Source organism: Jaculus jaculus, chromosome 1 (assembly GCF_020740685.1).
Source record: "Jaculus jaculus isolate mJacJac1 chromosome 1, mJacJac1.mat.Y.cur, whole genome shotgun sequence".
Lineage (NCBI taxonomy): Eukaryota > Metazoa > Chordata > Mammalia > Rodentia > Dipodidae > Jaculus > Jaculus jaculus.
The window spans coordinates 91,739,649-91,754,331 of NC_059102.1; positions in this window are offsets into that span (position 1 = coordinate 91,739,649).

Genomic DNA, 14,683 nt, shown 5'->3' on the forward strand with positions numbered 1-14,683 from the left:
TGAACTAATTAGCACGCACATCCATCTGTGCCATTTGGTTCCTGGCCAGAAGCTGATATTATTGACTGGATATGGGTGTGTTCTCCTGTGGATCTGCTCCAGTGTTACTCCCAGATGCATCTCTGAGAAGTCACTGCATCCATTTCTCCTGGGGACCTTTTGAACGATCTCACCTCCTAAGACTCAGCCCCAGCAGATATAGACTGGATGTCTTAGAAGATTGCACAAAGTGGCATTTGTATGCACACTGCTCATCCTCAGACACAAAACATGCAGCACAACTCAAAAGCATTCCAATTTACATGCTGAGGAATACATAAACTACCTATTAACTTTATTTAAATGGAAAAAAAACTCCATATCATTATGTGATGCACAGGACATTGTCATGTCCAGACATGAAGATTCAGCAGCCTTTCAAGAGATATTCATAGCAAGACAGAATGCAGTAAAATCTGACCCATGTTCTAGCAGCTGTGTGATATTTCGCAAGTTACTTGACATTCATGGGCCTCTAGTGCTCCACATATAAGACAGATATTATAATCACAGTTCTTATCTCAAATGATTGTAAAAACAAAAGACAATAGGTGTAAAATACTTAATACCACTTGGCACATAGTATATGACCAAATAGTTGTCATTTATAAATAATAATAGTAATAATAAATATCACTGTTAATATGTAGTATTGTTAAGTTAATCTAAATATACAACAAATAGTGAATGTTAAAAGGGTACTAAGATACATCAACAAGGAGGGTCCATTGGGAGGGGGTAGATCATGGATGAGCCTAAACAATGGTACCAAACTGCCTGTATTTGCCGAAAAGAAAACTAATAAATTAAATTAAAAAAAATAAAATAAAATAAAACCAAAAAATAGGGTACTAAGAGATCTCCCTCTATTCCACTAATATTCTTAGAAATTCATCAAGTCAGAAGTTGTTCTTTTCCAATTATCTTCTAAAGTAGGCTTTTGTAAAAGGTCAACAGGTAAATAATATTTTATTTGCTTAAGAAAACTCTACAGCCATAAATATTCTTTAATTTGGCATTTTTAATGCAACTTGAGAAAAGAGAATTGATTAACAAACAATGACCTTTTACTGCAGGGATTTTTTTTTTAAGTTGAAATAAAACCCCAAGAAATATACATAAGTGTGAAGGCAGAGGCAAAAATAGGAAGCAATGGGAAAATTCATCAGTATCTTATCTTTCAGAATGAATTCCATTCTCATGTAGATATATACTAAAAATAAGAAATGATCTGTAAATAAACGCATTTGTGTGATAAAGGTATGATAAAGTCCTCATCCTTGCCTAACAGGCTGCATGAATTCTCAGACACTAATACAGAGAATTCGTAAGTTCATCTTTGCCTCACTCAGTGGAAGTGAATGGGAAGTGTGGGGCTGGCTCTGTATACGTATTTGCCCTGCGAAATGCACTTTTCACAGACACCCTCCACACTGCAAGCCCATAAATTATTAATGTATGTTAGGGTTACTAGAGCAATGCATGGAAACTTACCCAGAATCCAAACTTCCAAATAAAAGTAAATGGTTAAAAGTGAAATAGACAAAGAAGGAGACCGTTGTATCAGCTTGCTGTGAAGTGAAACATTTCTAGTAGTCCCTCAGCATTGATTTGAAAGATCTGAATGGCATACAGACTAATGAATAATTCAGATTTCATTTATTAGTCCACTGACCCTATGCACAGCTTCATAAAAATGAAAATAATGTTATTCTCCTGCTTCACTCTCCATAAAATGGAAAATGCATATGTAGCTGGGTGGAATTTTTTGATGCACTTTGCTCTAGCACATTGTATACACATATATTTGCATGTCATACATTTAGAAGAAATGTTGAGATAAAAAAAAATTCAATAATGCATAAAGGAGACCATTTTGCCCCCTACTGGTTGCTGACTTAGGTCTGTTAAAAAAAAAAAAAAGTTGAATATTCTATAACAACTGGTTACCTGGCAACCAGAAACTCTACAATGTAACATTACTGTTCCTTGTTCTCAGATTAGGATTGATCCTAAGAGATTTATGACCAATATATCATAAGGTTGTATCCTGGAAGAGTGAATTTTATCCCATGGCCTTCCATCTCTGTTCTAAGCATTTATATCCATTATACTAAAATTTTCAGTTTGGAATTAGAATAGTTGACAGTGCTTTTTTTTTCCCCCCTCTTCTTAACCAAGACAAAGATTCTAGTGAAAAGAATATTTTGTTGAGAGCACATTATTAAATAAAGTCACTTTATGAATAGATTTGAGATATTTGGGGTTACCAATGAATTTGTATATTAGAAAGTTGGAAAACCTTACTGTGATCCTGCAGAATGTTCACAATTCTATGTTGCTCTTGACACTCATTTGAATGTAAACAATCTCCAATAATATTAGGTAACCTTTTATTTCCTTTAGTGGTAGGCATGGCTTCAATTTATCTTTGGATTAACTCCACTTAAGTAATGTTCATTAAATTTTCCAGTCAATTACATAACAGAGAATTAAACTAAATTTTTTTCTGTAACCCTATACTGAAGTAGTTAGAATAACTGAACCCTCAAAATAAAGGCAAGAATGTCCTTAAGTCTGTCCATACTGTCTCCACTTTGCTAGTAATCACAGGATGATGTGACTTCTTATCTCTTGCCTAAAGTAGTTCCCTAGATTTGTTTTTCCATGAACATGAGCCCTTTCCTGGAAGGGAATTCCCCTTTCCTAGAATTTAAATCTGATACTGGCATTGTGGTTGGTTAAACTTAGCCCAAAACTCTTGACATCATAGCTGGCCTCTTCTTGAACCAGCCCGTAGCCCAGACCAACCCTCACTCTGGGTCACCTAAGCCTGAAGGCAAGGTTATAAGTAGCTGCTTAACAGGTGATTGGCCCTCTTGGCTGCCTGATAATCTCTCCTGAAATACCATGTCCTGGTAAGTTTCGCTGACTCCTAATTCTACATGGGCTCTCTATCCTCTCTTGCCTTCTACTTCACAGGTGCTCTCTACACTTCCTCCTCTTCCTTCTCTTATTCACATAAGGTCTCTATAAACCTTACCCTCTGGCCTATGAATTTTAATCCTTTAAATTCATAAGACAAGAATCCAAGGTACCCTAAATTTATTGCTATATTTGTATACTGGTAAGGAACTCCAAAATTCCCATTTCAATACAAATAGTACTACATACTGAAAACAGTGAGTCTTGCTCTACAAAACTTTTAAAAGTATGTGAACCATACATGATGGTACACACTTGTACTCATGGCAATTGGTACACTGAGGCAGAAATATCACAAGTATGAGGCCAGACTGGGATAAAGACCCAATCACAAAAAGAAGATGTGAAAATATATGTGAGACTGGCAACATAATCCCTTTTTGTATAAATAGATATAAGAGGGTTAAGAGTGAGAATTGCAAAAGAATTATGCATGATACTCCTTTTGGAAGTAATAGGATTCTGGTTACCACAAACTCCAATTCAATTAGTAAGTAAAGGGGTATTGCTCACAGCTTTGGATAAGATCTATAACACTGAAAATCCCCTGAACTATTCATTGGGAGACTGGCCTAATGAACTGATGCAGAAAAACTAGAAGCTCGTAGCTGACAGTAGGTGCTCAGAATTTCTTGCAGCATAGGATCTATAAATGCTTCCTGCGGTTAGACATAGTATATGGACCTGAGGACACCCAGGTGGTAATCTTGCCATATGCTACTCACAGAGCACTAAAAGTCTCATCAAAAGACGGATGTTAAAGGCCACTTTGGATTCCCTAGGATGGAAGAATGATGAAGCAGAAAATTGAAGATGATTCTGTCATCCTCAACAGAGCCCTGCAAGTGAGAATACAGGGTGGACAAAGGATGTGTCTGTGGGATATGCCCAATCAAAACTAGTCAGCCACAACCCTACCAGGCTCATAACACTATAACTCCCTTTAGCTCATCACTTTCTAAGCTCTCATCCCAAAGTCAGAAAGCTTGATTTATAAGCAGAGGATGGACAGGGAGATTGAGCACCAAAGGAAATAGAGGGACTTTCTCGAGTGCAAGTTTCCCACTTGCTAGAAGCAAAAAGAAAAAAATAAAATGTCTTAACTTTATGTTACTTTTGGAGTTCACATAATAGCATGACAGAGAATATTGTCACTTGAAAAACACAGGTCTTTGTTCTGCAAGTTAAACTTATACTTTTGAAACTCATAGAAATGAACAGAGAAGTGTTGCTCCCTGCTGAAAAATTTCATTCATGATCAGGGGCAGAACTATCCCATGGGTAGATAATACAGAAATTCCTGAAGGTCAAGTATTCTATTTCATGATGGTATACTCTAAGAATGCTGGTGCAACGCCCGAACTTCTCTGACTCTCTCATAACATGGTCTCAAGTCAGAGGAATTGAATCCTCAGCTACCAATGGTCTACTGCCTGTCACATCTGCATTGTGTATTTTATGAATGTGCTCTTCCTACTTTTATATTTTTATTTTAAAAACTATAGCAGCAAATAGCCTGTTGTGATGCCCACACGAGTGCAATAGTGGCACACAGCCATGGTGGGGAACCGACTGCTCTTGATTTGGCTAACTGATCCCCTCAGTGGTACAAGACCCACAGCTGGAACTGGGAGACAAGTCAGAACCATATCCAAACATAAGCCCACTCTCCAATATCAAGTTACCATCAATCATGGGCTACAAGGGGGCCTACATCTATTAAACTCTCTATAAAAAAAAAGTAAGGGTTATTTCATTTGACCTGGTGCTAACTTACTCTCCGGTGGAGAATCTGCTTCTCTTTTTCAGATAGTTGCAGATCCTAAGGAGAGAGCCACCCCATCATACCTCAAAAGGGCCCTGTCTGAAACTAAGGAAAATTGGCGAAACAAACAAGGGTGCTGTTTTCCTGATGAACCGGATACCAGCACAAGGGAGAAGGAGACCGACACAGAGAAAAATCAATGCCTACCAAATCAGAGAGCCAGAGCCCCAGAGGCCCCCAACACCTCATCACTGAAGCAGACCAAAAATGAATCCAACATGGCTCAGGGAAATTTTGCAGAAGAGGGGGCAAAAAGAATGTCAGAGCCACATGTTGGGTCATGATATACAGAGACATTTATCATACCAATAACTGTGGGCTAACTCCACAATGGATGACCCATATACCTCAACAAGGAGGAGCCATTGGGGAGGCGGTAGGTCACGGATGAGCCTAAGAATGGTGCCAAACTGCCTGTACTTACACAATAGAAAACTAATAAAAATAAATAAATAAATAAATAAACTTAAAAAATTCTTATGTCTTCTTTAATGATGACGTTTTAAACATTCTATCTTCTAAAAGTTTCCCTACTGCTTTTTTTCTTGTAACAAATAAAAAAAAAACTCATATATATGATAACAGTTATGGTTCTAACCACAGGACTATTACTGAATATGTTGCTTTTCAGCTTGCTAGTCTCCACACCAAACACTGTTTCTCCTGCTTCTGCTTTTTTTCTTTTACTTCTTCAGATAAGTTACCTATATATCAGAGAACATATTTCCTAAGAAATATGAACAACCTGACCTGGAATTATGAATTATAAGGAACATTTCATGAGCTATTGGTATACTTTACAAATATAAACACCTTACTAAAGTGATGATTTTTCTGGAGTTAGTAGTCAGATATTTAATTTGGTCTTGGGAACTCGCTGCCATTCAGCTTTTTCTCATATTTCTATAGGGAGAAACTTCCTAGAATAATGTTACTGGCCTCTTGCCCATCCTTACTTGTGCATCCCAAGTTCATGAATGACAGCCACTGATCCTGTTTTGCAACAATATTCAATTGGTAGATCCTAATCAATAGGGATTGAATTTCTGCCATCTTTGTCCAATACCAAACATGGGAGAATGATTTCGATAGACCCAATTTCTTTTTGGATATTGTGTCTCAAGAATTATTCAACAATGGAGAAAATAGTAGAGGGAAAGGAAGTGGAGAAAAGGACACCAAAGATAACATTTTTACAGTCATTTTCCGGACCAGGTTCCCCAAACAGTTATCCTAATTAATTATAATACTTGTATCACTTCCTCAGTTGATGAGAAAGAAAAAATGGCATAATTTATGCCATCTAAATTCCAATCTCTGGCCATTTAGTTTGGTACTGAGGTGTGAGAAAAAGACAGTATGTTATGTTCCAAGAGAATTTAGGGATTTAGACTTCAGTAATCCAAGTTCCATGGGATTTCGACATGAAATGGCCAGCAGCTAAGCATCTACAGCACTTTTAAGCTGAAGTTATTTGTAATAGCTAAGTTGGGAAAACTCAAGTTACATTAGTGTGTAGTATACAAAAGAGATATACAATTTCCATTTTTACTTAAGTAGAGACAGCTGAGGCAAAGGTCATTAATGCTGTTTGTTTAGTTTTGTCTAGACAAGTTGTTAAGCCTTGAAAAACAGCTATTTATATTTTTAATGTGATTTACAAACAAGGAGGTCCAAAGTACAAAGGCAACTGGGTTCTATTTGTATCACAAAGCATTGATAAGGCTCCAGCTTCAAACTGTTAGTTCCAGACCAGCATCCCAAATCCACACATACACTGTTCCCAAAGTTCTCCTTTGGAGACAAAACAAGAAAAAAAAAAAAAAAAAGGCAAGTGTACAGTTTAGAGTTTAGTTTGATCACTCTGTTAATGCAACATTTTTAAAAAATCTTATTTGAAACTTTGAATAGTTAGACTCCAATTTCTGAGGACTTAAACATGCAGCTTGCTGTTTGAACTCTAATTTCTCTCTTGAAAATTTATACTAAGGATTAGTTTATATTAAAATTTTGAGAAACTCTGATGTTTTAGTCTTAAATCTTTTATATAACTCAATGTCATCATAAGCTCAAAACAAAACTTATGTTAAGATAGGCTATGGGAATATATACCTGGGAATTTTGTAATGACAACTTAAGAAGAAGTGAATTTTCATTTCAAGTATTATGAGGCTGTGATGATTAATCTTGGTTGTCAATTGAAAACTGTCTAGAAGATTTGTAAGGTACATTTCTGGGTATATCTGTGAGGGTGTCTCAAGACATGATAAAAAATAGGGGGATAATAAAAGCCTTGAATATGTCTTGCATCATGCCATAGGATGGGGGTTACATGAGCGTAAATAAAATTTCAGTGAGTTCAGGAACATTTTCTCTGTATTTCATGACTGTCATTGTTAGAATAGGTAGCTAGGAAGATACAATCAGGAGGGAAAAGGGTGTTTTGTTCAACCATTTCTTTTGAGGTTAGGTAAATCCTAACCAGAGAGGCAGGGAGCTATACATGAGGTAACCATGGAAACCACATCAGTATCTTGGCAGCTGTATCTACTGGTATTTAGAATGCCCCTCTGTGGTTTGACATCCTTGAAGCTATAGTTGGATGCTTTCTGTAATATCAGAAATTTAGTCATCAGGGCATTTTCCCAATGACCACACAGAGCAGAGCCCCTTCACCACAAATTAACTTACTGATAATTAGGGAAGGAAAATATGCAGGAACATCTTGACCCCAGCATAAGCACAATAGAGTACAGTGACATGAAGGTGGTACCAAGGGGAGGAACTGCATATGATACTACAAGAAGAAGGAGATAATTCAAAAGTTTCCTAAAACATGGGGCTCTGCAGGATGATACCCCATTTTGGGGATAGCCCCACTCCAATCTTTCTTTGGGGTATGCTTTGCTTTGCTGTCTAAAGAAACTTCTGCTCAAACTGCCAAGATTTCTTGGTTAAATGCCTTCCTTTCAAGAAGACAAGAATCAAGGAGAAACCTTCACAGAAACACCCTGATGTGAATTTCTGCTCTGATACATCATGTACATCATTATGGACAAAAACCATGAGGCACAATAAATCTTTTTCCCCTCATGTTTTGACTTGATGCATGCACATTCACACACACACACACACACACACACACACACACACACACACCCCTAACATGGAGATCTTGATAAGATTCAGTCACTATGCTTTCCTAATCAATACTACTACATCAATAACCAGTAGTTTAAGAAAGACCCCAGTGACGGGGTTGTAAGTATTGGAGACACCACATGCAAATGGAAGTAGGACTAAACAGGGTTAATGTTTGAGTTGAATAGATTAAGACAAACATAATGTTGAAGAAATGACTCAAGTTTACCTTCCCAAATAACACAATTATTACTTTCAAACATGTTTCTTATCCATTTATACCAAAGAAGTAGGGTACATGACTGGTGAAAAGTAGCAACTGGTCTACAAGACAAAGCTCAATAATTTGATCATTTTTATTCCTTTTCTTTCTTCAATCAGTAAGAATATGATAGTGTATGAATGTCTCTGCTATAATGTCAAACCTTCTGACTGGGGGCTATTTATGTAGCTATTGTGGAAGAGAAAGTGTGAAAAAAATAGTAATACCATATTTTCCATATGGAGAGAGACAGTCTTCATAGTGGGCCAGAATAAACATGCTCTCTAAATGAGAAAAAAATAAACAAACACAAATTGAGAAATTTGTGCTCAGCGGAAATCCAGCAAATTAAATTATATAAATAGAATAAGTCATTCAGAAGAAAAATGACCTTTAGCAGAAGAAATGCAAGTCATAGAAATTCAGTAAGAAATAACAAGCAATGCAAATGGTAAACATATGAGACACATTAAATACAAGGGATCAAAATACATTATCTCCAAAAAGTATTACATCATCCTTAATATGTGCCATTAAAACATATGGCAATTCAAATGTTGAGCAGCAAGTGATAAAAGGAGTAGAAATGTGTCAAAGTCCATTACATAAATTTTTCTGGGAAGATAGGAATAGACATATAATCATTACAGATGTATGGCAATAGACCAAAGAAATTATTACACCCAAGTCTAGCTTAGTAAACCAATGAGTTACTTCGACTACTTACAGGAGTATGAGGGTGATTTTTGAAGCATGAAAGACTCAAAGGCAGCTGCATCACCAAAAATCTTACCCCAGCATACATGACAGCTCAGAGAAACTGCATTTCTGAAGCTTACTTACAAAACTTGTAGATGGCTTGGCATGTGGAACCTTCTGTTCTCTCAAGCAGTTCCTGCTCTTTGTGAATGAGCCTCCTGATTCTTGTAAGCTTCAAGAACTTCCAGAAACTTGTGATGGGTTTACACACTGAGCCTTATCTACCTTAACTTTAAGGAGCCTCTTAGTGCTCTGTGACATCCTGTCCATTTGGAACTTCCTAAAGAGTTTAGTGTTCGATGACATCCCAAACACTCAGGGTTTCCTAAAGAGGCTCGCTCGAGGAGAGAATGTTGCAATTCAGAAAACTGCTATATAACAGGTCCCAGCTTATCACAGATGTGATCACAGTAATCATTTTCATTAGATTCAACAAGCCAGGATACATGGTGCATTTGCCATACTAACCTGTAAAGTAATTGGGGAAATGAAAACCAACTAATTTGTACTTGTCATACAGAGAAAAAATGATAAAATACTAAAATATCAAAACACTGAAGGAACGCTGGAGAAATGGTTTAGCAGTTAAGCACGTGCCTGTGAAGCCTAAGGGTCCCTGTTCGAGGCTCGATTCCCAAGGACCCACATTAGACAGATGCACAAGGGGGCCCACGTGTTTGGAGTTTGTTTGCAGTGGCTAAAGCCCTGGTGAGCCCCTTCTCTGTTTATCTCCCCCCACCCTCTTTCTCTCTCTGTCACTCTCAAATAAATAAATAAAAAATAAAAATAAAAAAACACTGAAGGCAAGAAAAGACAAAAAAGGAAACACAGATGAAGGGGACCTAAGTAAGTAAAGACAAATAGATAATAGAAATAATAAGCATATGAAAATATGTATATTACTAAAAATATCTGTATCAATGAATTTGATAGTAGACAAGAAATAAAACATAAACTGATAAAAGACAAAATAGAAAATCTCAATTGTCATTAAATGTGAATCTGTTTTTGAAAACACTGTCACAAGAAAAAGAAATTCCAGTTCAGATAGGTTGAATATTAGATGCATATATGTACTAATTAATTTCATAATTATAGAAATAAGAAAGAAATATTAACACTGGAATTAAATGACATTGAGAAAACCTGATGTAATATGACCAATATTGTGATTTATCCCAATATAAAAATGTTTTATCCTCCAAAGACAATTGATTATATTCTCAAAAGCAATGATTATCTCAGCAGATACGAAGGAATCCCTTGGTTATATGCCATTTCTGATTAATAAAACAAAAAACTGGGGACTGAAGAACTGGGTCATGGTTAAAGTGCTTGCTTGCAAAGCCTCACAACCTGGGTTCAATTCCTTAGTACCCACATAAAGCCAGATACACAAAGTGACATATGTGTCTAGAATTTATTTCCAGTGCTAGGTGTCCTGGTAGACCTACATGTTCTCTTTCTTTCTTTCCTCCTTTCTTTCTTTCTATTGTCCTTTCTATTTTTCTTATCTTTTCTCTCCCTCTCCTTGCAAATAAATTTTTAAAAATTTTAAAAAGAAAATTGTTACCAACTGATGATCAGAAGTCTGATTCCTTGGTCTGATGAAAAGAACCTGCACCAGTCTAATAAATTGATAAATATTATATGATAAATTATCAAATATACAACAAAAGCATTTAGTATAATTTCTTGCTATCATTGACCTAGTTAAGTCCCACCAGGCAAATAAGAAGGTAAAAGAATATGAGAATTAGGAATACATAAAACCACTATCATCCTACACATTTACAATTTTTCAGAATAATCCAAAGGGAATCTCAAACTATTTATGATAACCATAATGATGATGCCTAGCAATGTGACTGGATTCAAAATTTGGGGCAGGCAGGAAAAAACAGAAATTGTTAAAGCAACATCATGAATAATGTAAGTCAAACACCTACAACAAATCCAACAAAAATGTAGATTATCACCAGTAAAATGACTAACTAAACTATTGTGAAGAAAAATCAGGACTTCCGGTTAAGATGGCAGCATAGGTACCATGCCAAAGCAGCCTAGGGGGGAAGAAGACCAAAAAAACCCAGCAAAATACAGACTTTTACTAAAAAGTGAGGTGTATAGGAAATTGAAGCAGCAGCGGAGAAGTAGAAGAGTTCCAGAGCATCCATAACTCGCACAGGCCGCAAAAGTGGCCCCGGCAGCTCCGCCAACTGCGGCAGTGGCGGCGGTGCACCAAAAAGCCACCAGGCTCAGCTCCGGCTGCAGAAAAGCCAGGTGAGGGGAGCATCCACTCACACCAGAGCTCTCCACAACTCAAGAAACGTGAAGGGAGAGCAGCAGTGAGCAAAGGAGGAGCAGACCACAAGGTAGAAGAACACGTGGAACAGCAAGAGAACTAGAGCAGCTCTCTCCCCTCCCCCACTGCCTGAGCCCAGCTCCAGTGAACAGAGCGGCGGTCCTGGGAACTGGCCACGCCAACTTGAGCAGACAGCGGGAACCAAGCAATAGCAGAGTCTGGCAGAAACATCAGCGGCTCCGGCACCAGTAACAGCAGCCCCAGCAGCAGCAGATCCAGTAGCAGCAGCAGCAGCAGACTCAGCAGCAGCAGCTTCAGAGGCAGCAGCGGCACATCTGGCAGCAGCCGGATATTTCTTAAGAAATATCAATTCTCTTCAAATCAACTTACAAACCAGTTGCACTCATCAGAAACCCAGAAAGACAGTTTCTTTGTAAAGATTTTTCTTGTTAAAATAAACTAGCCAATACAAAATATCTATGCTAATGAATTTATTATAGTTGTTCTACAAATGTTGATAGAAAAGAACTATCAAAATGATCTATCATAAACGTTTTTTATAAAGTAATAATTTTGACAGAGTGCTTTTGCTGAAAGGAAAGAAACACAGACCATTGGGATAGAACAAAACAATGAATAGCAAATTCATGCACAAGGTAGAAGAGGTAGTAGGGACATATCCATACATATTTGGTATTCCATTTATAACAAAGGTATGCTAACAGGTAATACAACAATAGTACCTTTTAAGATGATTGTTCTGCCTTGTCTCTAAGGGTCAATCCAGCTGAGAGGAGTAGGCATGCTCCTGGAGTTCAAGCCTACAAAGCTCCTGGTCAGATCCTCAGAGACCAGGACCTCAGTACAGAGAAGGAGCTGCACCTGAGTGTGGAAACAGAACCTCTGTCTTCTGGGAACTAATAAACCCTGCCACCTTGCATTTGTATTAGCCCTCCATATTCTAGTCTCTAAACTGCTGAAGGAATGGAACAATTTCCCTCCCTCTCTATTCCAAGCTATAACAGCAATCTGGCATTCCCGTCTTTGATACTACTACTGCAACCTTGTAAATCTATCTGGCCACTTCCCGAGGCCCACAGTTCCACCTCCCAGACCCACCACTATGTGGCACCTCTTCTAACTCAAGCTTGCATTGTTCCTCGTTGGACCAGGGACCTAAGTCGCAGCTGTAGTTCCTAAGGTTTGAGTCTCTCTCTTAAGCCATTCCAGAGCTGTGTTTTGACCCCAGGAAGAGAGGCAAAGTTATATCTGTCCTCTATGGGATTAAGACAAAAAGAAATATGCTGCAGTCAGAGTCCTTATCTTGCTGTAAATGCTGCAACTATCTGTGACTCAGTAAGTGAGCCTGTACCCAAATCACAGATGCCACAGTAGTTCAAGAAACAGTGAGTCCAGCACCCTAGCTCCACACACAGTCTACAAGGACTTGTCCCTGAAACATGCAGCACCACTGTAGCTACATGTAGGCCATGGCAGACCTAACACTAAGTCAGATGAGCCACTCAGCTAAATATCTACACCATGTAGAATAATGTGGGCATAGAGACCTCTAAATCTTCTACTGCTGAGAGCCCTAACAACCTTGATGTTAGCATCATTGCTAGTAATTACTATATCCTAGGCCACTAAGGTACCCATAATTATTACTGGCCACAGTAACAGCAGAGGTGTCTGTATGGAGACTATACTGCTATACTTGTATAGAAACATAAACACTGTGATATAACCTCTGGGATTTATATCCAGGTGGAAATCTTCTGATATGTGAGTAACTATAAGTTGGATCACAGAGACACAAAGTAAGGAGGAAAAATTAAGGGAAAATATGCTGTGAAAACAGTACAGTAATTCTCTAATAACTGAGTCAAAGAAATAGAAATTTGCAAACCAACTAAGAGAAAATTCAAAATAATGTTTTGGTAAACTCACTGAAACAAAAATAAATAGCAAAATAAGTGAAGTCAGAAAAATGATTTATGATCTTAATGAGAAATTCAACAAAAAGTTTAGCATCATCCTAATAAGAACCAATAAATAAATCTTGAGCAGAACAATTCAATGAATGGAATAAAAAATACAATTGAGAGCTTCAATAGAAAACCAGCTCAAGTAGAAGAGTCGCTGGAATTTAAGAAATTTCTTTTGTAATAATACAGTAAGATTTTAAAAAAAGGAAAGAATAAAAAAGACTGACTAAATCCTATAAAATTCATGAAACATCATTAAATGTACAAATAAGAATGCTATGGAAATTCTAAAGGTGATATATGAAGCTCATGTGTTCCCAAGCAGGCTTCCACTCCAAGGAATAAATGTCAAAGCCACAAAGGGAAAACTTTAATAGCAGCAAGATGAAAGCAGTACAAGTGAGTCCCCATTAAATTGTCTGTTGACTTCTCACTAGATATTCTGTATGCCAGGAGAGATTGAGAATATACATTTAGAATGTTAGGGTGGAAAATCTAGCCAATAATACTATATCCAGAAAATCCATTCTGCAGAAATGTTTTTGCAAATAACTTCAAACTACGGGAAATCACCATCACTAGATATTCTTTGGGAGAAATAAGGTAGTGCTACAGCTGTCTTTATCAGAAAAACAGGAAAATAGTAAACTCATTGGTAGAGTCAATCCATAGAAAACTCAGACTATGGCATTACTGTAATGGTTTATAAATCTTTAAAATTTTCTAGCATGAAAGTTAAAATGGTCAAATATAGCTTTAAGATAATTTTAAGGCCCACACAATAGAAAAGATGTACATGGCAATATCCAACACAAAAATTGTGAGAAGAGGGTAAAAATGTGAAGGATTTATAAGAGAGTTCTATCCTCAGTGCTGACATAAAAATGGCCAGTGTGGCAGCTCAAGCCTATATCTCAGAGATGAGGAAGCTGAGATAGAATAATCCCTGGAATTCACTGGTAAAGTAAAAGTCATACATGTATATATACATGTGTGAATATACACACACACACACACACACACACACACACACACACACACATATATATATATATATATATATACACACATCTATGTGTGTGGCTAAACATGTTTATATTTGTATATGTGTTTGTATGTGTGTATAATATATATATATATAATATCATTATATATAACAATACAATGCTTGTTAAAATTAACTGAAATCATTTGATAACATTTTTAGTGTAGAAATTGTAACAATGCAAGTTTATGTAGAAATTCATTAAAAACCTCCCTTCAGATTGAAACAAAATTGATCATTTCTGAGTCATTTTTACATGTTGCCTATTTTTTCCATTTTCCATTTTTTTTTAATTGATGCAATCACTACATTCTACATATTGGTCTCTAGATGC